Raw genomic sequence first — 25292 nt, 5'->3', positions numbered from 1 at the left:
ACTACATCCTCTCCAGTGGGAGAAAGTCCAGCTGTAACAGCCAGGTGTCTTTTATGTTAAATTTGCTCTAGCTACCTGTAAGGAAAAGCATGTGTTATAGTGTTATAGGGTGGGGGGAGGGAGGCACCACCCAACCGTGATGCTCGTTACTCCTAGGAAGGGGAGCAGGGTGGGAGAGGGTGTGGGAAGGAGGACTTCTTCATTCCACTCTGGTGCTGCTGAATGTGGAGTTGTCCCCTAAGCCCATATGCTTCCCCTTTTACTTTGAGATGTGCACTAAGTGTGATGTGGGGACACCGCAAAATCTTGCCTGAAGTCACATCGAGAAATAAGATGCGTGATACCATTTCCCATTTGTCTAGGGGCTGGGGAGATAGCATACTGGTTATTGAAGAAGATTTTTTTAAATATTTATTTATTTTTTATTTAATAAAGCAAACATTAACAAAACCGTAGGGTAGGAGGGGTACAACTCCACACAATTCCCACCACCCAGTCCCCGTATCCCATCCCCTCCCCTGATAGCTTTCCCATTCTCTATCCCTCTGGGAGCATGGACCCAGGGTTGTTGTGGGTTGCAGAAGGTGGAAGGTCTGGCTTCTGTAATTGCTTCCCCGCTGAACATGGACGTTGACTGGTCAATCCATACTCCCATTCTGCCTCTCTCTTTCCCTAGTAGGGTGGGTCTCTGGGGAAGTCCAGCTCCAGGACACATTGGTGGGGTCTTCAGTCCAGGGAAGTCTGGTCGGCATCATGCTGGCATCCAGAACCTGGCGGCTGAAAAGAGAGTTAACATACAAAGTCAAACAAATTGTTGAAGAATCATGGACCCAAAGGCTGGAATAGTGGAGATGAAGTGTTGGGGAGGTACTCTCTGCAGACTCTTGTGTACTTCTGCTTTCAGGTATATATTTTTCCCTGGTTTATGGACATGTGTGAACATATGTTCTATCTCAAGGGACCTGGTCTATATCTAGGTTTGGGGACTTTAATGGGGAGTGGACCACCTAGAATGGAATTAGATAATACTATGAAAGGAAAGGTCTCACCGAGTGATGAAGCTGAAGGGTTGTCATTCCACACCTGAAGTCTCTAGACACAGTCTGAAGTGAAGCATGCTGGGGTGGCTCTCGTATTGATTAGGTTGCGATTGGCGGATGCAATATTATTTGATATGGATTGAGAGAAGCATGCAGGAAAGTGGACCCCACCCTAAGGTTCCAGGACTGGGGAAAATATAGGCTCTATAGTGGAAATGTGAGGTTCCTGCTGTCTTAGGGTCCAAAAAGACAATGGATAGTTATTGTTATCACATTATTTGGTAATTGGGTTAACTTTGAAAAGTCCCTTTGTTAGGGTTTGCTGTATAATACCCAGCATCTTGTATATAGCTGTGCCACCGGTTGCTTCTGTTCTACATGGTCTAAACTTTTGAGAGAGTCAACATTTCAAAGACTCAGCCTGTGTACTAAAAAGCCTTAGTCTGTGTTTTAAAAAGTTCGAGACATATGATCAATTTTTCCCCTCTCATATTAATTAAATAGTGGTTTATATGACTACACTTTAATAAGAGTGTACATAAACACCATTCCCACCACCAAAAGACTGTCACATACCATCCACCCACCCAAACCCCCACCGCTGCCCCGGGAAGCCGAATGTCCACCCTCCCCCTCACCACAGGGTTTTTACTTTGGTGTCCTACTGTCGATTTAATCAGATCCTGCTTTAGTTTCCCTTTCTGTTCTTCTTTCTCAACTACTGTTTATGAGTGGGATCATCCCATACTCATCTTTTTCTTTCTGACTTAGCTCACTTAACATAATTCCTTCTAGCTCCGTCCAAGATGGGTCAGAGAAGGTGGGTTGCTTGTTCTTAACAGCTGCATAATATTCCATTGTGTATATATACCACAGCTTTCTCAGCCACTCATTTGTTGGGCACCTGGGTTCCTTCCAGGTTTTAGCTATTATGAATTGTGCTGCTATGAACATAGGTGTACATATTTATTTATTTTTTACTGGATAGAGGCAGAGAAATTGAAAAGAGAGAGAGAGATAGGGAGAGAGACAGAGAGATACCTGCAGCCCTACTTCATGCCTCTTGAAGCTTTCCCCCTGCAGGTGGGGACCAGGGGCTTGAACCTGTGTCCTTGTGCATTGTAATGTTAACGCTTAACCACATGCACAACCACCTGGACTTTCATGCTTGAGGCACCAAAGGTCTGGGACATTATCCTCACCAGGGAGCCAGTGACTGGTCACTGTTCCTGGTCTCAGCAGGATCCTCCCAAGCATCTCAGGGTCTCCACAAAAGGAGGGGGCAGCCCTCTCACCTAGGGCGACTCCCGAATGGATACATTTCTAAGGCCAGCCAATGGGTCAGCCTTACCCTCAGCTCCAGAGCGCCGGGCTTCCTTAAGTCTGAATATTTCACTTCCTGCTTTCGGCAGATTTTATTTCCCCCCACTCCACCCCTCCCTGAATCTTTAAAGAAACAATTTCCCTCAGAGAATATGTTATATTTTATACAGTTTCCCTTAGAAATATCAGAATAAATGTCAAAGCTGAGCTGTTTCTGTTTGTCACTCAAAAACATGACAGACTTCAGAGGAACTTTGCTCATCTTCAACTTTTCTTTCTGAATGAGTCTCGCATAGCTCAGTTTAATCCTCCAAGTCTCATTCTCATGATTAAGAATATATCAAGTGGTCCAGTCTTGGGTTTTCTCTGAGTTTCTTTGCCTTTGGCTAATGTGTGGCCTGAAGGACTGTAAAAGGAATCAGGCTGTAAGTGATGCTTCATGGTTACGGATGTGATGTGATGGTGGGTCTACATAGGTTCATGGACCTTTGACTTGAATCAACCCACAGAGGAGGGGTGGAGAGACATATATGACACAGTGCTTTGGACTGGATTATGTCCCCTCCAAAGTGCATCTATTGAAACTCTAGTCCCCCCCCCCCGTAACTATCTTTGGAGACAGAGCCTAGGAAGAGTTCATTAAGGTGAGATGAGGGCAAGAGGATGGAGCACTGATCCATAGGACAGTGTCCTTAACGAGAAGACACCAGCCAGCTCTTAAGCAGGCACAAGCGTGAGGTCACGCACAGAAAGATGGCAGCGACACACAGACCCAGAGAAGAAGCCCCGGAATGAAGCTTCCTTGCCAAAACCATGATCTTGGACTCCTGGAAGAAGTCAATTTCTGTAGTTTAAGCCACCCAGTTTGTGGGGCCTCCTTACGGTGGCCCAAGCAGACACACACACAGACAGCAGATGGACACACTTTTCTTTTTTTTGCCAGAGGGGAACTAGACAGTCGGCTGCTCTGAGGAGGAAGTAACCTGACTGAGTGTGCCTGCTTCAGCCGAAAGCACCTCAGTGGTCCAGTACCTTTAGGGTGCTGGACAAAGTTCTACTGTAAATATCTGTCCTGGGGCCTCAGGGCAGGTGATGCCCTGAGTTCCGATCCTGAATTAACCCTCTCCTGGGTTGTGCATCCAAACATAACCGAGTTTGGATACCAGTCAGAGAGAAGCATCTTCAACCTCTGAGATTCCTTACTGACTCTTGAGACAACAAGAAACCTTTTCTCTTTTTAAACTACGATGAGTTGGTAGGCAGAACTCCATTTCATAAATAAAATAGCACCTCTTGCAGCTTCTGTTACACTAACTATTGAAGATTGAAAACACACAAAGAAAAAAAAGCATTTGGTTTTGCAAACATGCAAATATCCAAGTACAGTACTTTGATTAATTTTTTAACATTTTTTTAAATATTTATTTTATTTATTTATTCCCTTTTGTTGCCCTTGTTGTTTTATTGTTGTAGTTATTATTGTTGTTGTCGTTGTTGGATACAACAGAGAGAAATGGAGAGAGGAGGGGAAGACAGAGAGGAGGAGAGAAAGATAGACACCTGCAGACCTGCTTCACCTCCTGTGAAGCGACTCCCCTGCAGGTGGGGAGCCGGGGTTCAAACCGGGATCCTTATGCCGGTCCTTGTGCTTTGCTCCACCTGCGCTTAACCTGCTGCGCTACAGCCCGACTCCCTTTTGATTAATTTTTTAAAAATGGTTCAAATTAGCAGAATCTGAGGAAAGAAACATAGAAGAGAAATATAGATATGAAACAATGGTAGCACTTCTCACTGAGCTCCATAGATAAGGTAAGACTTGATATTCTATGGATCAAGACCCCATGGAAGTCTTGCAGTATCTCCAGAATGAAGCTAGAACAAGGATAGGAAGAGGAGGAGGAGGAGAAGGAGGAGGAGGAGGAGGAGGAGGAGGAGGAGGAGGAGGCGGCGGCGGAGACTCCTGGGCCAGAGACATGCTTGCCATCCTTCATAAAGGGGCCGAGGCTGTTGCACCAGCTGGAAGCACAGAGGTGTATCTGACTCCTGGCTTCCCTTCTCACTAGAGTCAGTGCTGGTGAAGGATGCTGAGATGGGCAGTGTGGAGGCCAAGCCCCTTCTCACATGAAGAATGAGCAATGAGAGAGGAAGGTGTGAGAAGTGGTCCCCTGGGACAATGAGGAGTCTGCTGCTACTAACAGAATGTTCTAAGCACAAGGACCCTTGCAAAGATCTGGGTTCGAGCCTCAGCTTGTGCAGAGTCTGGAGAGGGGGTGGTGTTACATGGGTAGAGTACAGGACTTTCAGATGTGTGGTCCTAGGTTAAATTCCCAGCACTGTATGTATCAGAATGGCACTTACATGCCGTGTGTGTGTGTGTGTGTGTGTGTGTGTGTGTGTGTGTGTGTGTGTGTGTCTGCCCAAGTCTAGCATCCATGTAGCCTCTACTGTGCCTGTTGCCTTTGACTCTGCTGACAGTTTGCCAGCCATCTATCTGTCCTGCTTGGCATCCCAGCCCTGCTTTGTCCTGGTCACTCGCTGTATGCAGGTGCCTATTATGACACCTGCATTATTTCTTTATATCTTCAGAACCTGTCAAATCTTGCAGAGGCTCTGCTGGCCTTGTGTGGTGCAGAGCAGTTTTGGGAATTCTTTTTATTATTTTTTAAAATTTATTATTGGATAGAGACAGAGAATTTGAGAGGGTGGGTGGGGCAGAGCAGTTTCGCCCAAATTCACTCACCCACGTGCAGCCCTTAGCAGTGCCAGGCATGTGATGCCTACTGTCATCAGTGGCTCCTACTCGTTGCACTGTCCCCTGGATGTTCATTTGCTTTACTTGCATTACTTGAAGGCACCAGGTGGCTTGACCAGAAGGGGCACTGATGACTCACTAGCACATACGGTAGGTATGACCTTGGCTCCTGGCATCACCGGAGAGAAACCTAGGTCCCACTGCCATTAACCCCACATCTTCCTGTGCCAGGCAAGGAGCCAGGCTCCATAAATGGTCATGTGGCAGGGCCATGCCAGTCCAAATAGCCATAGTTCTGGCACTGATCACTGCCATTCCTTTTTTTTCTTGCCACCAGGGTTATGGTTGGGGCTCAGTGCCTGCACAACTCCACCATTCCCGGTGCCATGTTTGTTTTTTTTTTTTTTTTTTCCTGATAGAAATAGAGAGGGGGAGAGGGAGAGAGACAGAGAGGAAAGACAACTGTAGCACTGATAAACCCCTCATAAGCTTTTCCTTTGCAGGGGCTTGAACCTAGATCCTCACACATGGTAATATGTGTACTCTACTGGGTGCACCACTTCCCAGTCTTCCATTTCTTCTTGTCATTGGTTAGCAAGCCACTCTTAGAAACTATAAGCAGATCATTTGTTCTCCAAACCTTTTTACATAGGGGCCTGAAGTACCAACTATGGAGGTTAGAGAAAGTGTAATTCCTTCTTTTTATGACAGAGAAAGAACAGGGGAGTGACCAAAGCACCCCTCAGCTATAGCATACAGTGGTGTCAGAGATTATGCCTGGTGTCTCTGGGGACACACTCAGGCTTGAAAGTCCAGTGCTTTAACATTTAGCTGTCCTCTCAGCCCCATACTGTCCCTTAAAAAATATATTTGTTTATGAGAGAGGGGGAGGAGGTGAGACAGAACCGGAACATCACTCTGTCTTCAAGGTTCAATATTTTATCTTCTGCACCACCTCCCACTGCAGTTTTCCTTTGTAACACACCAGTCTAACTATCTACATTTCAAAAAGAGAAAACAGTCCACCTTCACTACCTAGCAAATTCCTCAAGGTCCTGCTCAGAGAGTTCTTTGGGGGGGCAACTCCAGGGAATATAATGCAATGCTTGGCATATAATAATTGGCCCCATTAAGTAGTAAAAGACTTCTAGTTCCTTCTGGAAAACTAAGTTATTTCTGGGTGAGGGTCACTTAGCTTCCCTTCAGTATTCTCAAGGGGTCTGCAGAGCCCCTTAGGAATCTCAGTCACAAATGCTCTCTTTAAATGACTTGAAAGTAAAACAACTACCCCGTTTCCTGATTTAATAAATGTTGCCTCTGATGGTTCTACCTGTGGCCACGGGAAGGCCAGGCCCAAAACAGGAAGTCAGTGAGAGAACATGACAATTCAAACATGGACATCCTGGGATAAAGAAGACTCGGCTGGGACTTTGAAAGAGTAACCAGCAGTAACCTTAAGAACAATCTCAATAAGGGGACACAGTGTCTTTGCTGATGACAAAAAGCTTGCTGGCTGTAAGGAAAGGACAGAGGACAGGTAATTGCTGCAGAGGCTGGCCCACGAATCACAGGACGTCTGTTAACTGATACACACACACATATATATATATAGTGACCTCTTTGCTAAAGATGCTTAGTGCTCAGAAAAGTCAGTGTATAGCTATAAGGAACAACAGTGTGTGTGTGTGTGTGTGTGTGTGTGTGTGTGTGTGTGTGTGTGTTTCATAAGAACTTTTCTTGGTCATTGCCAATCCTGTAGTTTTACTCCAATGAATCCAGTCCCGAATTTATTCTTTTTTACTTACTTTTTATTAGTGATTTACAGTAAATATAGTTGTCGATACATATGTAAATTTTCTCAACTTTCTACAAAACACTCATACCCAGCCTAGTTCCTCTGGATTTTTTTTTTCAGAGAGAAATTGAGATGGGAGAGGGGCGATAGAGGGACAGAGAGACACCTGCAGTCCTGCTTCACCACTTATGAAGCTCCCCCCCCCCCCGCAGGTGAGGACCAGGGGCTTGAAGCCAGGTCCTTGCAAACTGTATTGTGTGCACCTGATCTGGTGTGCCACTGCCTGCCCCTCTGGATTTGTTCTCATTGATATGGCTCCTGACATTCTGATTCTTCTAATCTCCCAGTGTTTAGGAATTTCATTAATTCTGAAAAATTCTCAGCCATTGTCTCTTATATTGCTGCGTCTGTAGGCCGAGTAGACAGGCGCTAGCTTTCCTTCTCACGCTCTTCTCCATGTGTCTTAAAGCTTGGTGGAGAGAGATGCTCAGTGGCAGAGCAGAGACTCAGCTTCAGTCCCCTGCACCCCTTGTGCTGACATGAGCAGTGCCCTTCTCTCTCTCTCCCTCTCTCTCCCCACCTCTCTCTCATAAAATAAATGTTTTCATTTAATGAAGATAAAGTCGGTGGTAGTGCACCCAACTGAGTGCACATTACCGTGTGCAAGGACCCAGTCTCAAGCCCTTGCTCCCCACGTGCAGGGGGAGCTTCACAAACAGCGAAGTAGGGCTGCAGGTCTCTCCCTCTCTCCCTCTCTCTCTCCCTTCTCTCCTTGTCTCCCTCCCTCCCTCCCTATCTCCCCCTTCCCTCTCAGTTTCTCTATGTCTATATCCAAAATAAATAAATACATGAAAAAAAATTTAATGAGAATAAACTAACACCTGCAAGAAAGAGAAGCCAAGTAATGCTTCTTCCCAGACAGGACCCTGAGGCCGCCTGCCTACCCCTTGTTCTCAGAGCATCCCAGTCATTGCAGGCTCCGTGGCACCGTGTAGCCTCTGGAACTGAAGTCAGTGAGAAGTCCTTACAGTAGTCTTGACGTCTAAGACATAGAAAAGAGCACTGGGGCTGGGGGTGGGGGCGGTAGCTCAGCAACAGAGCTCGGAACTTGCTTGCATGAGGCTGAAGACTGCATCTCCAGCACCACACACACCAGAGCTGAGCGGTGTTCCGGCCACACAGTCCCTCTCTCTCCCTCTCTCATAAAAACACATAAGGGGGGTCGGGCAGGGGAGTCCAGCAGTGGCGCAGCACGTTAAGCGCACGTGGCGCAAAGCGCAAGGACCAGCGGAAAGATCCAGGTTAGAGCCCCCAGCTCCCCACCTGCAGGGGGGTCACTTCACAAGCAGTGAAGCAGGTCTGCAGGTGTCTGTCTTTCTCTCCCCCTCTCTGTCTTCCCCTCCTCTCGCCATTTCTCTCTGTCCTATCCAACAACTATAACAATAAAAAAGGGCAACAAAAGGAAATAAATAAATAAATATTTTTAAAAATGGATGAATGGTTTCATCCTTTAAAAAAAAAAGACACACATATAACAGGAGAGTCAGGCAGTAGCGCAGCAGGTTAAGCGCAGGTGGTGCCAAGCGCGAGGACCGGCATAAGGATCTCAGTTCTAGCCCCAGCTCTCCACCTGTAGGGGAGTCACTTCACAGTGAAGCAGGTCTGCAGGTGTCTATCTCTCCCCCTCTCTGTCTTCCCCTCCTCCCTCCATTTCTTTCTATCCTATCCAACAACAGCATCAATAACAACAACAGTGACTACAATAAAACAACAAGGGCAACAAAAGGTAGTAAATAAATAAATATTTTTTAATGTTTAAAAAAACACACACTTAACAGGGGAATCAGGCAGTAGCACAGCAAGTTAAGTGCAGGACTAGCGTTCTTAGGATCCCGGTTCGAACCCCCGGCTCCCCACCTGCAAGGGAGTCACTTCACAAACGGTGAAGCAGGTCTGCAGGTGTCTATCTCTCTTTCCCCCTCTGTCTTCCCGTCCTCTCTCCATTTCTCCTATCCAACAACGATGACATCAATAACAACAATAATAACCACAACAATAAAACAACAAGGGCACCAAATAAATAAGTAAATTAAAAACAAACACACATAACAGAACTGTTGAGAGTCATGGCTGAGTGGGGCTAGCAGCACCCCACTGTGAACTTCCATATACTAGGCAGCAGATATCTCCCCACCTCACACACACACCGTGTCTTGGGGACACAATGATGTGCTAAGACTTGACCCTAAAGAGCTTCAGTCTAGAAGAGAATGTCTCTGGACCGTCAAAGTGAGCTGTGCAGTAAGGGGGTGCACCTCGGTGGGGCGGGGGGGAGGCCCTCTCAGAATGAAGAGCCTTGGGACCTGCCTCAAGGACGGGGAGGGAGCAGAGCTGAAAGACAGTGAGCATGGTGAAGCTGGACCAGGCAGCAGCTTCCGAAACACCCTGGAGCCAAGAGAGCTCTTCCCATCACAGCCTCACACCACACCCCCTAGGAAAGACCAGGAGATTGGAGGTGACAGCACTGGAGCCAGAAAGATGTAGCCAAAGACGACTACATTGATGTGGAGAGAGACTGGCAGCCTGGACCAGGGAGGTGGCCACGAAAATGTTGAGAAGAGGGTTTCAGAATGCTTAAGCATTCAGAGGACCTAGAGACAATTTGTTCCCTTTAATGTTTTTAAGACTTCCTTTCTCTTGATATTTTACTTGTTTATTTACTGGATACAGACAGGAATCAAGAAGGAAGGGAAGTAGGGAGAGAGACAGAGAGACACTTGCAGCACTGTGTCACGAGTTGTGAAGCTTCCCCCTGCAAGTGAGGACTTGAACCTAGGCCCCTTGCACAAGGTGACATTTGCGCTCAACTGAGTGCACCACCACGTGGCCCCACTTTAATATCATTTTAAGTGGGTATGGGGGGTAGGGTCTAAGGATGATACCTATTTCATGGTCAAAACAAACGGATCGTTCTGCCAGTTTTAGTGGTTTGAGGTTTCTGAGCCCTAATTCACCTAAGGACTGAGAATTACTCCCAGTTGTCTGCAGTTGGAACAGGAAGATACAGGGGAACATCCAGTAAATAAGATGTTCAGGTGATCCTTTGTGCCTGCCCTGGGCACACCTGACTGCCTACCTTCCCTGTTCTGGGGACTCAGTAATCTGTGCAACGCAGACGGGTCACATCCGGGCAGAAATCTCATTCATTTAAAGTAAATAACACTTACGGGAAACTCTTTTTGCATCCTGCTTCTAGTTCGGATCTCTTCCCTGTTACCTGTATGTTAGAAACATGCTCTTCGCCAACTATAAGCTCTTCCCCTGATGAAGTGGCAGACTGGCCAGTACAGGTGGATTTGGGCTGTGTAGGCCACCAAACACCAGCTCCCAGCTGCAGTTTGCTGTAAAGCTTCCATACTAGCTTTCAGCAAAGTTAAGAGTGACTGAAGAATGGCTCAGGTCCTTCCTGCACTGTCACAGCTAGACCCAGCCCCCATGCCAGGGCAGAGTGAAGAAGCAACTAGAAGGTAGCGGAGACATTATAAATAACAGCCACTGCCTACTGATTTTGTGGCCTAACAGCTCAAGCAGATAAAAAAAATAAAAAAAATTTTAAAAAGGATCTAAACACAGTATTGTGCAATGACGAATTGCTCAAATTTTTGCACATCAGCAGAAGTGGAACCTGTGGTTGGTGCTAAGATTATCAGATGCCTTTGCTATTTAATAATTTGGGAGCTATTTTTCAGCATGCACTCCCCCCCAAAGAACAATGATTTTATTTCAAGTACCTCTTACTGAAAAGAAAAAAAAAGCAGCTGTTAGAAGATGAACACTTGGCAGAAAAATGTGTTAGTGGGATCTTTTGTGAGCTACAAAGTCCTACTGAATGAACTGTTTTCTATCTAGAATCGTGGATTCACAGAGAAAAAGGGTCTCTGACCACAGAAGGCAACGCCAGGCTTTAAGCCCAGTGAATCACTAGCAGACATTCTGGTATTAAGGGCTGTCTATTCACCAGTACATAAAGCTATTTAAATACAAAGCCCCCATTAACATTGCCTGAAGAATGGGCCTTTTTTAAATTCCAGTTTTGGTTCAGACTCAAGATTCTACTTCGCTCTCATCGATAATGGAATTTCTATATTAAAGGATAAATTAATCTATCACAGACATTTTGGGGCTTTTAACCAGTTTCAATCTTTAAGACCATTGTCTGCGGCCAGACAGAGGAGCCATGAGGACTGTGAGGGAGCGGGCACTGAGCTCATGCAGGTCCTGACCATGAGCCTGAAGAGAGGCTGGGACTCCAGCCTTGAGCTCCACCCCCAACTCCAGGCTGTCGGGGCTGAGCCCAGGTTGTCAGCAGACCCTCACATTTCTTGGGCTGGCGGACCTCTGGCCAAACTAGGACCACCCTGGTGAGAAGAGAGCATGGTGAGGTGGCTGCTGGACATAAGTGCTGGCCTGACTGATTGAGGATTGATTTTTACATCAGATTCTTGCAAGCAAAACCGAAAATGCTCGTTTCTAAGCTGTCAGCTGTGTGTGAGGCAAGCACCTCATCCCCAGCTCCCATGGCTAGGCTGGAGTGGGTAACGAGGAAGGGTTAAAAATGGAGGGGGTGGGGGTTCTGGGACATAGCTCACCTGGCAAAGTGCATGAGGCCTGGGTTTGAACCCCAGCATCACGGGGAAAGCCATGAGTGGCCCTGGAGGAATTAGCTCCACGAATGGTGGAGGAGTGCTGGGACATCTCTCCTCTAACTCCATCACTCTCCTTTCTGCTCCCTCTAAAATAAAGTGTGAAAAAAACTGCTCCAACCAAATACCTCCCCCCCCAAAAAAAAAAAAAGAAAGAAAGAAAAGAAAAAAAAAAAGGCCTAAGAGGCTTCTTTCATTATCACACATGTGTATCTCCCAGGGGCTCATTCCCCAGGGCCACATGAAAACTAAATAGATAAATAATAAAATAAAAGTTAAAGCGGAGGCTTGAGACTCTGAGGTCCCAGGTTCAGTCTTCAGCACCACCTTAAATCAAAGCTGAGTGGTGGTCTGGTCTTTCTCTCTGCCCCCCCATTAAAATAAAATAAAATATTTTTTAAATATCAAAAAATAATTTATAAAAATAATAATAAAGATTAAAATGAATGCATTGTTTTCAGAAATGGCTGAAGACTTCTTTCAGGACAAGATTCAGGCTGGGGTTGAGGGGGAGTGGGATACAGAAAAGGGGCAGTGAGCGGGGTCTGTGGAAGATCTGCTCTGGGTGTGATCTGGTAGCAGGAAACAGTATGTCTCCATTTTTCATATGGTTATTTTGCTAATTTGTCAAAACGCCCCCTTTCAGTACTGGTATGACAGCCCAGCCCGGAGCCCATCACAAACCAGAAGCTGGGAGGGGGCCTGGGAGACAACAGCCCCCAGATGGAGCCAGCCAGTGGCCTCTGTCACTATGGGCCAGTGGCTGAGTTGGGTCAGGAACCATTTGTCACCAGTAATGGAGCCACTTCAGCCCGTGGCGCTGACCTCTGGGGTTCAGAGCGCCACAGCCATGCACAGTCTCGCGGGAAGGATGGTGTGGATGAAATCAACAAATGCATTTGTCTTTGATTCAGTTTCAGATCACACTGAAGTGGTGCAATCCTTAGAATCATCTGTCTATACACTTTCAAACGGTAAATTGTAGCACTCCAATTAAGAAAGAGCCTAGTGATTCTGGAATGAAAAGTTAGCAGAGCTTCTCTTGCCAATAGTTGGAAGGTTTGTTGTTGTTATTGTTCTGGTGACTCTGGTGGGATAATAGCTGAAAATTAGAGGCCAGGCAGCGGCACACCCAGATGCGTACACTCAGGGGAGAAGCTTCACAAGCAGGGAAGCGGGCTATACGTGTCACTCTTTCTCTCTTCCTCTCTATCTTCCCTTTCCCTCTTTCTATCCTATTAATAAGAAAAGAAAGCTTAAAAAAAACTACCACTAGGACACCAGTGGGGTGGATTGACCATGCAGGCACTAACAATATTCATAGTATCAATTTAAAAAAAAGTTTCAGTTAAATTTATTCAACATATTTTTTAATTTGATCAATATCTTAAATATTGAAAAACCAGTATCATTTTAAATTTTTATTATTCATTTTGTTGAGTCTCAGAGGTACATTTCCACACCTCCCCCTGAATGACTGTTGGCATACCTCACCCCCCACCAAAGTGCTGTCTGTCCTTCCACCTCAGGACATTGCCCCCCCCAGCCCTCTGGCCACCCCTCCCTCTCCCCCATTAGTGCCCTCTGACCAATGTTTAAACCAAGGGTTTATTTATGTTTCATTGCACCTCTTCCTTTGCTGTGTCACCTGGATCCCACGTGTGCGGAACATCTCGTATTTGTTCTCCTTTTGTATTACTTTTTTATTTTAATGAAAGAGACCAGAGCTTTGGTCTTATGGCAACATTGGGAATTGAGCCTGGGACTGTGGAGTTTCAAGGATAAGAGTCTTTTGCAGAACCATTAGGCTGTCGTCCCTAACATGACCCCCTCAGTTCCACTCATGTTGTCCCCAAAAAGCAAGCTTTCATCTTTTCTCAAATCCCAGTGGTGTCCTACAGGGCACATGTACCATAGCTTGGCCCCCACTCCTCTGCCATTAGCTGGTGTCATTTCTTGAAATACTACATGCAGTGAAATGGCCCTTGAGCAGAGGAGGCCCCACCTCGCTTTGCTCCAGCATTCGACCCCCCCCAACACACACACACATACCCGGTGTTGCCTCCCTGTTTCCACCCAACTCAGTGAAAGCAGCCTTAGCCCCATCAGCTTCTTCCAGATGGAAATGCATAATTCAAGAGGAATTCTGATGTCAACGAGAAGGCGCACCAATTTGTGTCAGCGGTTGCTGCTCTACAGAGAAGTACAAGGAAAGTTTAATGTAATGTAGAATTGCAAATAAAATTAGAACCAATATTTAGGCAGCCCTCTGCCTCTTTTCCCTGCTGTGACACAAAGGATTGACTCCCAGCTTAAGTTCATCTTTCTTTTCCACTGGGACACCCCTCCCCTCCACCCTGTAAAATGTTGCATGTTTATCTTTAGCATCGACAATTAGATCTTTTCACCTTTTCCCACTCTGATCTCAGAACAGAAGAGTCGGGCTGGGAAGAGTCAAAATTTGCCCCCCTCTCGTCCCAAACCCATCATGTTTGCAGCGTAGAAAGGACCCCTACTAGACCCGCCTGACAAGTTCACAGCCTGTAAATAGTGATTAATTCTTCCTCAGTGCTGATTCTCTCTAATAGGGGTGTCACCTCCCAGCTTCCTTTTCTTTTTTGAGAGCTGGAAAATAAGGGGTTGGCAAGAACTACCTCGCATGCGCGAGTACAAGGTGTTCTCTCCGCGCCCAGGAAGAGCCCTCCAGCGCAGCCCCAGCAGAGTGCTCGCCCTGTAGAGCAGCTGCCCTGCCAAGCGTCCCCCTCAGTCCCAGCAAGCCCCACTCATGCACACCCTGCTCAGGGCTCTTGTTCTTCAGCGTTGTCTCGTTGTTGGCCAGTGGCAGGATTGCTCCAGTTGATCTCCCACCTGACTCTCCAGACTCCGTTTAAAATGATTCGTTGTCTCCAGGCACAAATGCCTTGGAATGGGGGTTCTCAAGGTGTGGCCCTGGGCCACAACCTGAGCGACACCCGGTACCTTTCTTGAAGCACAAACCTCATTCTCACCCTGGACTGTTTGCATTTGCTTGCTTGTTTATTTATTTATTTATGACAGGGAAATTGAAGGGAGGAAGAGAAATGAAAGACACCTGCAGACTGCTTCACCACTCGTGAAGCTTCCTCCCCCCCCCTCCGCAAGTAGGGAGCAGGGCTTGAGCCCAGATCCTTTCTCATGGCAACATGTGTGCTCTACCAGGTGCACTACTGCCCAGCCCCTGGATTGTCTGCTTTTTAGTTACAAAGCTACAGAAATAGGAAAGGCCTTGCTCATCTTCTCTGGGGTCTGGGTTTGTTATCACCCCACCCCAGGCTCGGTGAGTCTGAAACAGCAGCAGGGGGCAGCCCAGCAGGCTGTGTGTTCACAGACCACACCCCCACCCCTACCCCACCCCCAGCAGCCTCCTCCTTGGAAGATGAAGCAGTGCCTTCACTCAGGCTAGTCACAGATGCGCTGCAGATGGTGAGGGCACTCCGAGGTGTTACGAGGCCACTGTCCAAGCCCAATCGCACACCAAGACAGTCACAGACAGAGTAACGATGTTTAACAATTTATTCACACAGACACACATACAGGGGAGCTCAGTGATGAGGGTTCACTAGCTGGGTCCGCTCCCTGAGGAACTTCGGGCAACTCTGAGACCCTCTGTTTATACTCTTAAAGGATGAGGGTTACACAAGCAGATGTCTTTAAGGAATACAGATGCACATTACATTTTAATTTTTACCTTGAGCAAAGCAAAGGGCACATTCCACCCTAATCTTTATCTAAACCCTACACTCTAATCTCTACCTATGACACCAATCTTTATCTCAGCAAAGCAGGTATTCAGAAGCAAACTGAGTAGGTAAAGTTGAGTGGGAACTTTTAAATTTTAACCATCGCACAAGCCGTATTTCGCATCCTCATCACTCTTGCAGGCTTAAACTAGTTATCTCTAGCTGCACAGATGGCCCCGGCATTCCTGGGGAGAGGGCAGCTTGTTTCTCAACTTTCACTGTCTTTTAACTGAAAAGCCCAGTCTCTGAAATGGAGGCGCTCTCCACGCGGGGAGCTCTTGTTCTCTGTCTAAAGCTGGAGTGTCTGTCTAGGCCTGGTCTCTGCAGGAGACTGCTTCAGTGGAGAGCGGCCTTCCACCAGGACATCTCAGTCCCGTCCCCCAGCCACTCGACCCTGAGCAAGTTCTGGCACCTGCTGCTTTCTCATGTGGAAAGCAAAAGACCACCCTCCCTACCCCAGGGACAGTCCCCGGAGTGGAAGCGAGTCACCTCTGCAAACATGCATTGTGAACCAGAAAGTGCAGTTAAAGTGCAGTGTGCCGTCTTGCAGATGGGATTCTGGGCATCATGGCCTCTGGCAGGGCAAAGGCTGGGAAGGGGCCCGTCCCTGGCACGTCCCCGGCCAGCCTCGCCTTTCTGTCCGGGTAGTGACTAATTCATCACTTGGTGGAGGAGGCTCAGATTCTGCCCCTTCAGCCCCCCCTCCCCATGTGTCTGGCATTGAAAGGAAAACACTACCCAGTCAGTGGCCGCCAGGGGCAAGAAAAGCATACCCATGTTCAAGCATGCTGCATTCGTGGGCAACAGTGAGGGTGGACTATGTGTATGGGCACTGAAGCTCTTGGACCCAGAACTTTCCCCACAGTGACAGGATCTCTGCCAGTGCTCCCCTCCAGCCCCGTGCGAGGGAAGCCTGGCCTTCATGGAGGAAGAGAAGTGGCCACTGCCGCATATTAGTCCTGAGGAGAGGACCAAAAAGACACCCCATCCCCGTGCAAGCCAGGTCAGGTCACAAGAGAGCCAGATCTGTGTCCATCTGGGTTTACAAAACAGACAGCACAATCTACACCAGGTAATGCCTCTGTGCTGGGGAAGAATGTGGGCCAATTTTTACCTTAGCCTTAGCCTTTCCAAACCACCTCACCAAGGAGATTCTTAAGCAGCAAGCTGTTGGTTCCTTTGTAACTCTGACCTTGCAAAACTTTGCAAGCTGTTGAGTGAACCTCTCAGTACAGGGAGGGAGCTACGTCTGTTGCCTTGGGGTTCACAATGACTACAGTGCCACGTCAGCTTCACTTTCCACAGAGTGCCAGCTGAGGTCAGGAGGTTAGCTGTGAGTCTCAGAGGTTCACTGTGGTTGGGTGATTATGGAATAACAAGCTATTAGTTAATTATAGAATTAGGACAAGAAATGGTTTTGCTCAAAATCATACGCCTGTTTAACCAACTGATAGAGACAGAAAGTCAAGTAGGGGTTCCAAGGCCTGGGGGCAGTGAGGGGAAATAAAAAATTAACTGTTGGGCATTGGGCAGTAGCGCAGCGGGTTAATCACAGGTGGTAAAAAGCACAAGGACCAGCTAAGGATCCCGGTTTGAGCCCCCAGCTCCCCACCTGCAGGGGAGTCGCTTCACAGGTGGTGAAAGGTCTGCAGGTGTCTATCTTTCTCTCCCCCTCTCTGTCTTCCCCTCCTCCCTCCATTTCTCTCTGTCCTATCCAACAACAACAATAAAACAAGGGCAACAAAAGGAAATAAATAAATATTTTTTTAAAAATTAACTGTTAATAGGTCTGAGGTGTTTTGGGAGAATAAAATGGCCTAGGGTTAGATTGTGATTATGGCTGTCCTACACAAAGTTTAAACAGTTAGATTCTGTGGTATGTGAATTATATCCTGATGTTGTTGTTTTTAAAATCAAATTGCCAGTAAATTGAATAACCAGGGAACAAAATGGTGCCTGTTTGATAGAAATAAAAGGTGAAAAGCTTTGCTGTGTGCACACCCATACAGTATGAAGCTATGAGGCAACAATCATTTGAAATACCACTAGGAAGAGCATATCTGCTTTCTTTTAATCAGAGTATTTAAAAAAACCAACCACCTCCACCTAATCATTGAAATGTAAGTCTCGTAAATTAAGACAGCTAATAGTAGACGCCAAAGTTGGGGACATTCCTGACATGGTGATTCGTGGAGCTCCCTGCAAATGCACCAAGGGCAAAAGCCGTCATCACTGGCACATGAGGATAAGAACGGGCCCCCACTCCCCCTCTCTGACCGGCTCTGTCTAGGGAAGACTTGAAGGTCAGGGTCACACAGGACGTGAACTCATCCTCATGATGTAAATATGGGCAGATAAGGAAAGGCTGGCCTGTCCAGGTTTGTGCTACTAGCAGGGGCCTTGTGTTGGCAGCACAGCTCTGTCTGCCTAGGAGGCGTCCTTGCACTTCCTTCCTGGGGAAGAAGGTAGGCAGAACTCTCTTCTGATCTCCCCATCAAGTTCCCTCCCTCTGGGCTTGGGGCATGCCCCCAGCCCACTGGTGACCATGGAAACTGTAAATTGAAGCAAACAGGAGGGAAACTGGCCAGGAGACAAGAATTTCTGGCTCAATGGAAAGAAAGCAGAGCAATTCTAATACCTAACTAGTGCTCCTTACAATATAGAGGCCCCTGGTCTGGGCTCCTGAACACACCAAAAGAGCCCTACATGCAGTGTAGTACTCTGTGTTCCTCCACGTCTTCTTCACAGAACCAGGACCTGCCCCATGGCAGCTGCACCATTCCTGGCCAACGTATTCATTCCAGCAGAGCGAGAGAGAGGGAGAGAAAGGAAAAGAGACTGCAGTGGAGGAGCCGTAGCATTCCCAGCTCATGCCTGGGTTTGGACCTAGGCTTCAGACTTCATCTCTCTCCAGTCCTTCTTCCTTGTGCTTTTCTTAACAATATTTTCTTTTCTCCAGATTCCTTTACTGTAAGAATATATCACCGTAGTCCTAAGCTGAACAATGCTCTTGTAAAAATAGAAAATAACAATAAGTAAGTTAAGTAAGATCATCACCCTTCCTGAACTAATGATAGAAGCTACAAAATACTATACTGATGAAAGTCAACAGAACTGTGGAAAAGCAAAGAGGGGTAAAAAGTTAAAAGCTTTTTATGTTTCACACTCACTGGGTATGGTAAATGTATAAAATATTTTTAAATGTAAATATTAGGAATAAAGGTTTTAGAAGACCTGTGTGTGTGTGTGTATATGTGTGTGTGTGTGTGTGTGTGTGTGTGTGTGTGTGTGTGTGTGTTATAGTAATGCTTAGAAATACAAAATGTGGTAGCCAGCTCTGACTTATCAGTCAGACTTCTAGTCCTCTGCAGACCTTCAACAGTTAGGGGCAGGGAAGGCAAAAGGTTATGTGTAGGTTTTTCACATAACCCTTGTTTTGTTCAAGAGAAACTATAATATATATTTCCGTGCTGTGACTCTTTGGAGAACCACAAATCATTGTAATGTCCAAGATTTATTTTTGCCACACACCCTCCCCCAATGCTAGAATTAATTTTTGCCCCCGGAGTGGGAAAGGGGAGAGACCTTGCCCCAACTGAGAAAACGTGTCCTGATGGAGAGAAGATAGAGGGCTCTCCTCTTTCTGCGCCCATGTAGAGTGAGTATTGAGGGCATTGACGTGGAGAAGGTAGATGAGATGGCCCACTGCCCACCACTAACCAGCGTGGGCTCCAGTTCCCTAGATGGCTAGAGGAGTCTTCCAAGGTCCCATTGTCCCCACGGCATGTGCCCAGCCTGCCTGCCATCCTTTGGCCTGTGCTTCTCCCAAGCAGTTTTCTGCCCAGTGACTGGCTCTCTGAAGTGAAAAACAGGGTCCTCCCTCAGCACAGTGTGACGGGGTGCACACCCCCTTCCCATGCTGTCCGTCAGCACAGCCCACCTTTGTGCCTCCCCAGAAGCTTTGGTTCCTTGTTATTCCTCTGGTCCTCAGCCCCATTTGAAAGCATGAAGTTTATCATGTTCCCCTAGTCTTGACTGTCTATATGAACCTTTCTTTGCATTTTTAGAAGATTTTTTAAATATTTATTTGTGTATTCCCTTTTGGTGCCTTGTTGTTTTATTGTTGTGGTTATTATTGTTGTTGTTGTTGATGTTGTTGTTGTTGGATAAGATAGAGAGAGGAGAGGAAGAAAGAGGGGGAGAGAAAGATAGACACCTGCAGACCTGCTTCACCCCTTGTGAAGCGACTCCCCTGCAGGTGGGGAGCCAGAGGCTTGAACCAGGATCCTTATGCCGGTCCTTGTGCTTTGCGCCACCTGTGCTTAACCCACTGCGCTACTGCATGACTCCCATTCCTTACATTTTTAATCTCTCACCCACAGCCTCTGTAAAGTGTCACCCTATGTCCCCATAGGGGAATGAGTTTCAGAACGCCCCATGCATACAGGTGGCCACCACTGGCCCTCTGGAGCCTGGTTTCCAGAGCTGCAGGACTCTGGCCTTTGCATCTTCCTGACTTGGAGTACATTCCTGAATACCCTTCACCCTACCCCAAGCTGGGAACATTAAGTCAGTTACAGAAAAACCCCTTACCCAAGGACCATAGCCCTCCTTGTTGCTCAGAACCCTGGTGTGATCCCGTTTCTCTATGTCCTGTGCTTTCCTTTCCAAAAGCATTAGCACATCAAGGGGCTCTCCTACCCCACTAGGGAATGGCAGAAACAGCCTGGATCAAGCTGCCAGTGCCCATGTCCATCAGAAAAACAGTCACAGAAGCCAGAACTCCTGCTTTCTGCACCCCCATAAAGAATTTTGGTCCATACTCCCCAAGGGGGAGAAATTTGTTAGGGGAAAATGACTAAAGGGCTCTGAAACCCAATTCCATCAGGACCTAGAGAGAGAAGAGGAAAGAAGAAAGGACATTCAGAAGTAGTAATAGGTGTAAGTGTGACTTAGAAAGGAAGAGAGGGCAGGGCCATAGAAAAAATGAGCCAAAAAATTACATGTATATATATATGGAGAGAGAGAGAGAGGGGCAGTTATAGAAGTAGTAGTCAAACTAAATCCATCTGTGACCTTGGAAGAACCACTGCAGTTTCCAGTAGAGGAAATGGAGACACAGAACTCTAGTGGTAGGAAAGGTGTGGAATTATGCCCCTGTTATTTTGTAATTTTGTAAGTAACTAATAAAAAAATAGAAAAGGGGGTGCTGGGTGGTAGTGTACTGGGTTAAGCACATATAGTATGAAGCACAAGGACCCATGCAAGGATACCTGGTTAGAACCCCTGGCTCCCAACCTGCAGGAGGGTCTGAGCCACCTCACCTGAAGCAGGTCTGCAGATATCTGTCTGTCTCTCTCCCTCTCTATCTCCCCCCTCCCACTCTCAATTTCTCTCTGTCCTATCCAAAAAAATGGCCACAGGAGCAGTGGATTTGTAGTGGCAAAATAATTTAAGGAAAAACAAGAAAGAGTCTCTGAGCTGAGACCCCCTGCTCCAGCCCTCCTCTGTCAGACACTCTGCTCCCAGCAGAGCCCTGGGACCCTCCACACACATCATGTGATCAGCATGTATAGTTCTCCTGTGAGCTTGGTTCTCATTCTACACAGAAACAGACACAGTATTGTGCAACTTTGCCAGAGTGGTGAAATCAGGAATCAAACTCCAGGCCAGCAACTCCAAACCCTTTACTGCACATTCCGGTTGAGCAAATATCTTCCCCCTGTTGAGGGAACCTTTTTGTCCCCTCCCAGCTTTGACCCGAGGAGAACCTGCCCTGCAGCTGTCCAGCAAGTGAGTTCACCCTCTTAACAGGTGACAACACTAACAAAAAGGAGTGGAAGACAGGGTTTGACACTATATTGGTTTGCCCCTTTTATGTTCCCCTCCTCTCCCCTCCCTCCCCAGGCGCATGACCTTCCATGACTACCTGCTGAAGAACAAAGAACATGGTTTTTTGGTTGTTTTTATTGCCACCAGGGTTATCACTGGGGGCTCAGTGCCTGAACTACAAATCCACCACTCCCAGTGGCTCGCCCCCCTTTTTTTTCTTTTCTTTTTTTTTTTTTTTTTTCAGGGGATAGGAAAAAGAGTCCTTGCTCACGGTAATCTGTGCATTTCACAGGTGCACCATGACCCAGCCCCCAAAGAACGATTTTTATGTCCACGTCCGTCTCAGCCTCCTGCAAATAGGAACGAGGCAGAAGCCCCCTTCCTCGAACTCAGAAGCGAGAGCTGGGCAGGACTTGCCATCGCGCTGGTTCAGCTGATGCCCAAGTGTCAGCACTGACACAGCCTGCCCACCTGGGGCAGCTCAGAGGGGCCTCGGCTGCTCTGCATGTGTCCTCCCCCGCCCTCTCCTGAGTTCCTTGCAGCATTATTGGTTTTTGGTTTTTGTTTTTTGTTTTGTTTTTTCCTGAAGAAGAAATGATGCATTGACTTAGGATGTAGTCATGTTTTGGCCCGTTTGCTTTAGCCCCCGTCTCTGCAACCACAGGCCTGCCTGAGGAATTCAGGTCCAGAGTGTGGGCTTTGAATAGCTCTGTGTGGGGAGAGGGTTTGGAAAGAAAGGCAAGTGGTATCTACTTGTCAGACGGAATGTATGAAGACATCGAGGAGGAATGCAGGGCTGTAAGTGTTAGGGTCCCTGGTAGTTGGGGGATGAGTCACCCAGCGTGGGTTCAGATTCCTAAGCAGTGAAGCCCTGGAATGACATCATTCCCTGACTATCGTCTGGGCTGCCGGAGCCACCTGACAAACTCTTACCTTGGGAGTCTCATCACATGGGGGCTTTGTCCAAGCTCACTCAGCACCTACCGTGCCTTCCGGCTCACCTGTGTTTCCATCACCTGGAATTGAGTAAATGGAGACTTTCACAAGTCTGTCTCATTGTCATTGGGACCTTGTAATGCTCCTACTCGGTGCCACTCCCTTGATAGTGCTTGGCTCCATTTCCATATCTTTTAGCCATGAGCTGGGCCTGGCACTAGCCTCAAGGGCACAGAAGCAATGAAGACGGGGGGGGAGGGGGGGAGAGACAAAGGGGATTGAGAGGGTGCCTGCCAGACCTGGGGCATCCTTGGTAAATGACTGATGACTGAGTTGACCTAGGATGAGTCTGAGAAGGTGGATGGGATCTGGTCCAGGGAAGCTTCCAGGCCAAGATGCCTGCATGGGGAGAGTGGGCTTCGTGCGTGTGACGGAGCAAGAGTTATACAGAAGCTGAGAAATGTTCAAAGGACTTTGGGCCTGGAAGTGGACAAGAATATGCTGCAAGGGGCTGAACGCAGCAGGACTGTGGTGAGGAAGCACGTGGGATCCCTGCATGGAGGGAGCAGGAAGTAGGGAAGTGGGAGGAAGGATGGAGGTGAGAAGACAGGTTAAAGAGATTGGGCAGTGGGGGGACGCCCAGAAGACCCCCAGGTTTTTATTATGGAGGTCTGCAAACTGGAAAGTCAAAAGAGGCTTCATCCAGGCAGAGAGGTGAGTCCTGTCCAGGTGTGGTGAGTTAGAGCTGTGGGTGAGAGAGGAAGCTGTGGGGTGCAGACTCCCAGGTCCAGCTTCCAGGTCATGGAGGGGACCCCACAACCCCCACCACCACCTCCCCCCACTTGTTCTCTGCCATCGCCTCCTGGCCTGCAGACCCGTCCTGACTGCTCTTCCTTCCCAGACGTCCTGTGCATGTCGCGTGCTTGCTTGTTCCTGAAAGCTGCTCCTCCCCACACCTGCCCAGGCAGCCCTGGCCCACAGCTCTGGCCTGCTCCAGCCTGAGGTTCAAGTCTTCACCCTGACTTCATCCTGGAGGAAGCAGGGAAACAGGGAGGCCTGAGCAGAGGCCATGAGCCTAGTCTGGCTCCTGCTCTGGGCTGAGCTTCCACACAGATAGCTCTGGCGCTAGCCTGCCGGCCACTCACCACCTTCTCTGTGATGCGGCACCAGGGAAGGACTCTGGGACCCAGGCATGCATGATGCCACTGAGCAGCACCCCCGGCCCAGTTTTTTCGTTTTATTTATTTATTTATTTGTTTTAGTTAGAGAAGGAAAGGGATGAGAGATGGAGCAAGGAGACACACCACAGCACTGTTCAACTATCCATGAATCTCTCCTGTGGTGTTGGGGTTCGAACCCAGCGCCTGATGCATGAGAAAGCCCTCCCTCTACAGGATAAGCCATCTCCTGCCCTGACCACCCACCATTCCCCACTTGCCACCTTTATCTTTACTTTGGCAGGTTATTTAACTTTATAGAATCCCAGTTCCCTCAACTTTAAGAATCTCCCAAAGTTGCTATCAGCCTTCGGGACACCCCTCTGACTGGCACACACCTGCTGAGCCAACGATGGCCTGCAGTCCCACAGACAGCCTCATGGGGCACCCTGTGCCATGCCAGCTTGCAGCCCCGACTCCACTTCCCTGCCTTGTGAAATGAAGACCTTGACTTCCCAGGCAGCCAGCAGAGAGCCTCGCACTAAGCAGAAGCCCAGACAGAGAGCTCACACAGACCACCTGGACTGGGCCAGCACGTAGGTGTGCTCCGCTGGGGTGGCACGTTCTCCCCTTTGTGGCGTTTCCTGCCCAAATGCGTGAAGCTCCCCAATGTGTCACATGCTCAGAGCAGAGCCCTGAGAAACTGGGACAGGAACTCAAAAGCTCATTGAAGGTCACACTTGAGCTGTGGGTGGGCAGGGGCCGGGAGGAGCAGGGAGTGTAGCAGGTGGACTGAGAGGAAGGTCTGAAAGAGAGAAGAAGGAATGCAGTGATTTTGGAACACAGTGGAGCTTCCTCAAAAAACGTTAAGATAGACCTTAGACCTCCCATCATCGCAGTGCTATGCACGCTACCTGACCTGTGGAGGCAACCGAGCTGCCTGCTGATAGACAACTGGATAAAGAAGACGTGACATAGGGTGGCTTGGGAAGTGAGTGGCACAGTGGGTAAAACATCGGACTCTTCAACAGGAGACCCTGAGTTTGGTCCTTGGCATTACATGTGCCAGAGTGATTAGCTGGTGCTCACTCGCTCTCACTTTCCACACCCCCATTTTCTTCTGTGATAAATAAGCATTAAAAGAAAAAGAAAGAAAAAGACATGGCATAGGGCCCAGGTGGTGACTCAGCAGGCAGAGTACATGCCTTGCCATGCTTGGAAACCTAAATTCATTCCCTGGAACAGCATTAAAAAAATGTGTGTGTGTGTGTGTGTGTGTGTGTGTGTGTGTGTGTGTGTGTGTGTGTGTATAATCACAATAGAATGAAATGGATATTTGGCTACTTAAAATGATGACATTTTTCTTTGCCATATACACAGCCCCAGATTACAGTCTGGCCCCCACTGCATTGAAGGAAGCTCTGCTTCTATGGTCTCTATATCTGTCTGTCTTTTTGTCTGCCTATCTATCTATCTACAAAAAATAAGAGGAAATGTTACCGTTTGCAGCAAAATGGAAGGAGCCTGAAGTGAAATAAGTCAAAGGAAAGAGAAAGTGTGGGATGATTTCACCCATGTGTGTGCAGTATGAAGAAGTAAAATGGATGTGGAAACCCAGATGAAATAAAACAAACCAGTGGCCTGAACAGAAGGGACCTGAGGAGAAAGGGGTTGGGGTGGGAGACAGAGTACACGGGGTGTAAGAAAATACCATGGGCTTTATTTGTAATCGTTTTCTTAATGAGGAATACTTCCCTCCCCTGTCCCCTAAACCTACAGTGCCTCAAGCCCAAGTGGGAGGGGCTGCCCACCCCGGTCCTGGGGTGCTGTCCTCCTGAGCACCCACTTCTCTGACTCACCGCTCAGGGTCATCTCACCAGTTGCTCACAGAGGGCCCCCCAGCCCCTCCCAAGCAATTCACTTGAAGCTCCAGGAGTTTCACAGGCCAAGTGTTGGTGTCCACTCACTACTGCTC

At 47.8% G+C, this 25292-nt stretch overlaps 1 protein-coding gene and 1 long non-coding RNA gene across 7 annotated transcripts in view; one reads left to right on the top strand and one right to left on the bottom strand.

The window, feature by feature from the left end:
* RBKS (ribokinase) overlaps window positions 1-25292 on the top strand; it is a 102265-nt gene that overhangs the window by 64283 nt on the left and 12690 nt on the right. The gene's annotated exons all lie outside the window — the stretch shown is intronic.
* Window positions 553-25292, bottom strand: LOC132537446 (uncharacterized). Its single transcript, XR_009548879.1, has 3 exons — window positions 25177-25292; window positions 22158-22240; window positions 553-777 (listed from the first exon to the last, which is right to left on the bottom strand). It is a non-coding gene; the product is annotated as an uncharacterized LOC132537446 (long non-coding RNA).

Source organism: Erinaceus europaeus, chromosome 3, assembly GCF_950295315.1.
Source record: "Erinaceus europaeus chromosome 3, mEriEur2.1, whole genome shotgun sequence".
NCBI classification, from domain to species: Eukaryota; Metazoa; Chordata; class Mammalia; order Eulipotyphla; family Erinaceidae; genus Erinaceus; species Erinaceus europaeus.
Note: the sequence above shows the minus strand (reverse complement) of the source record. Positions and strands in the feature narration are given on the sequence as shown.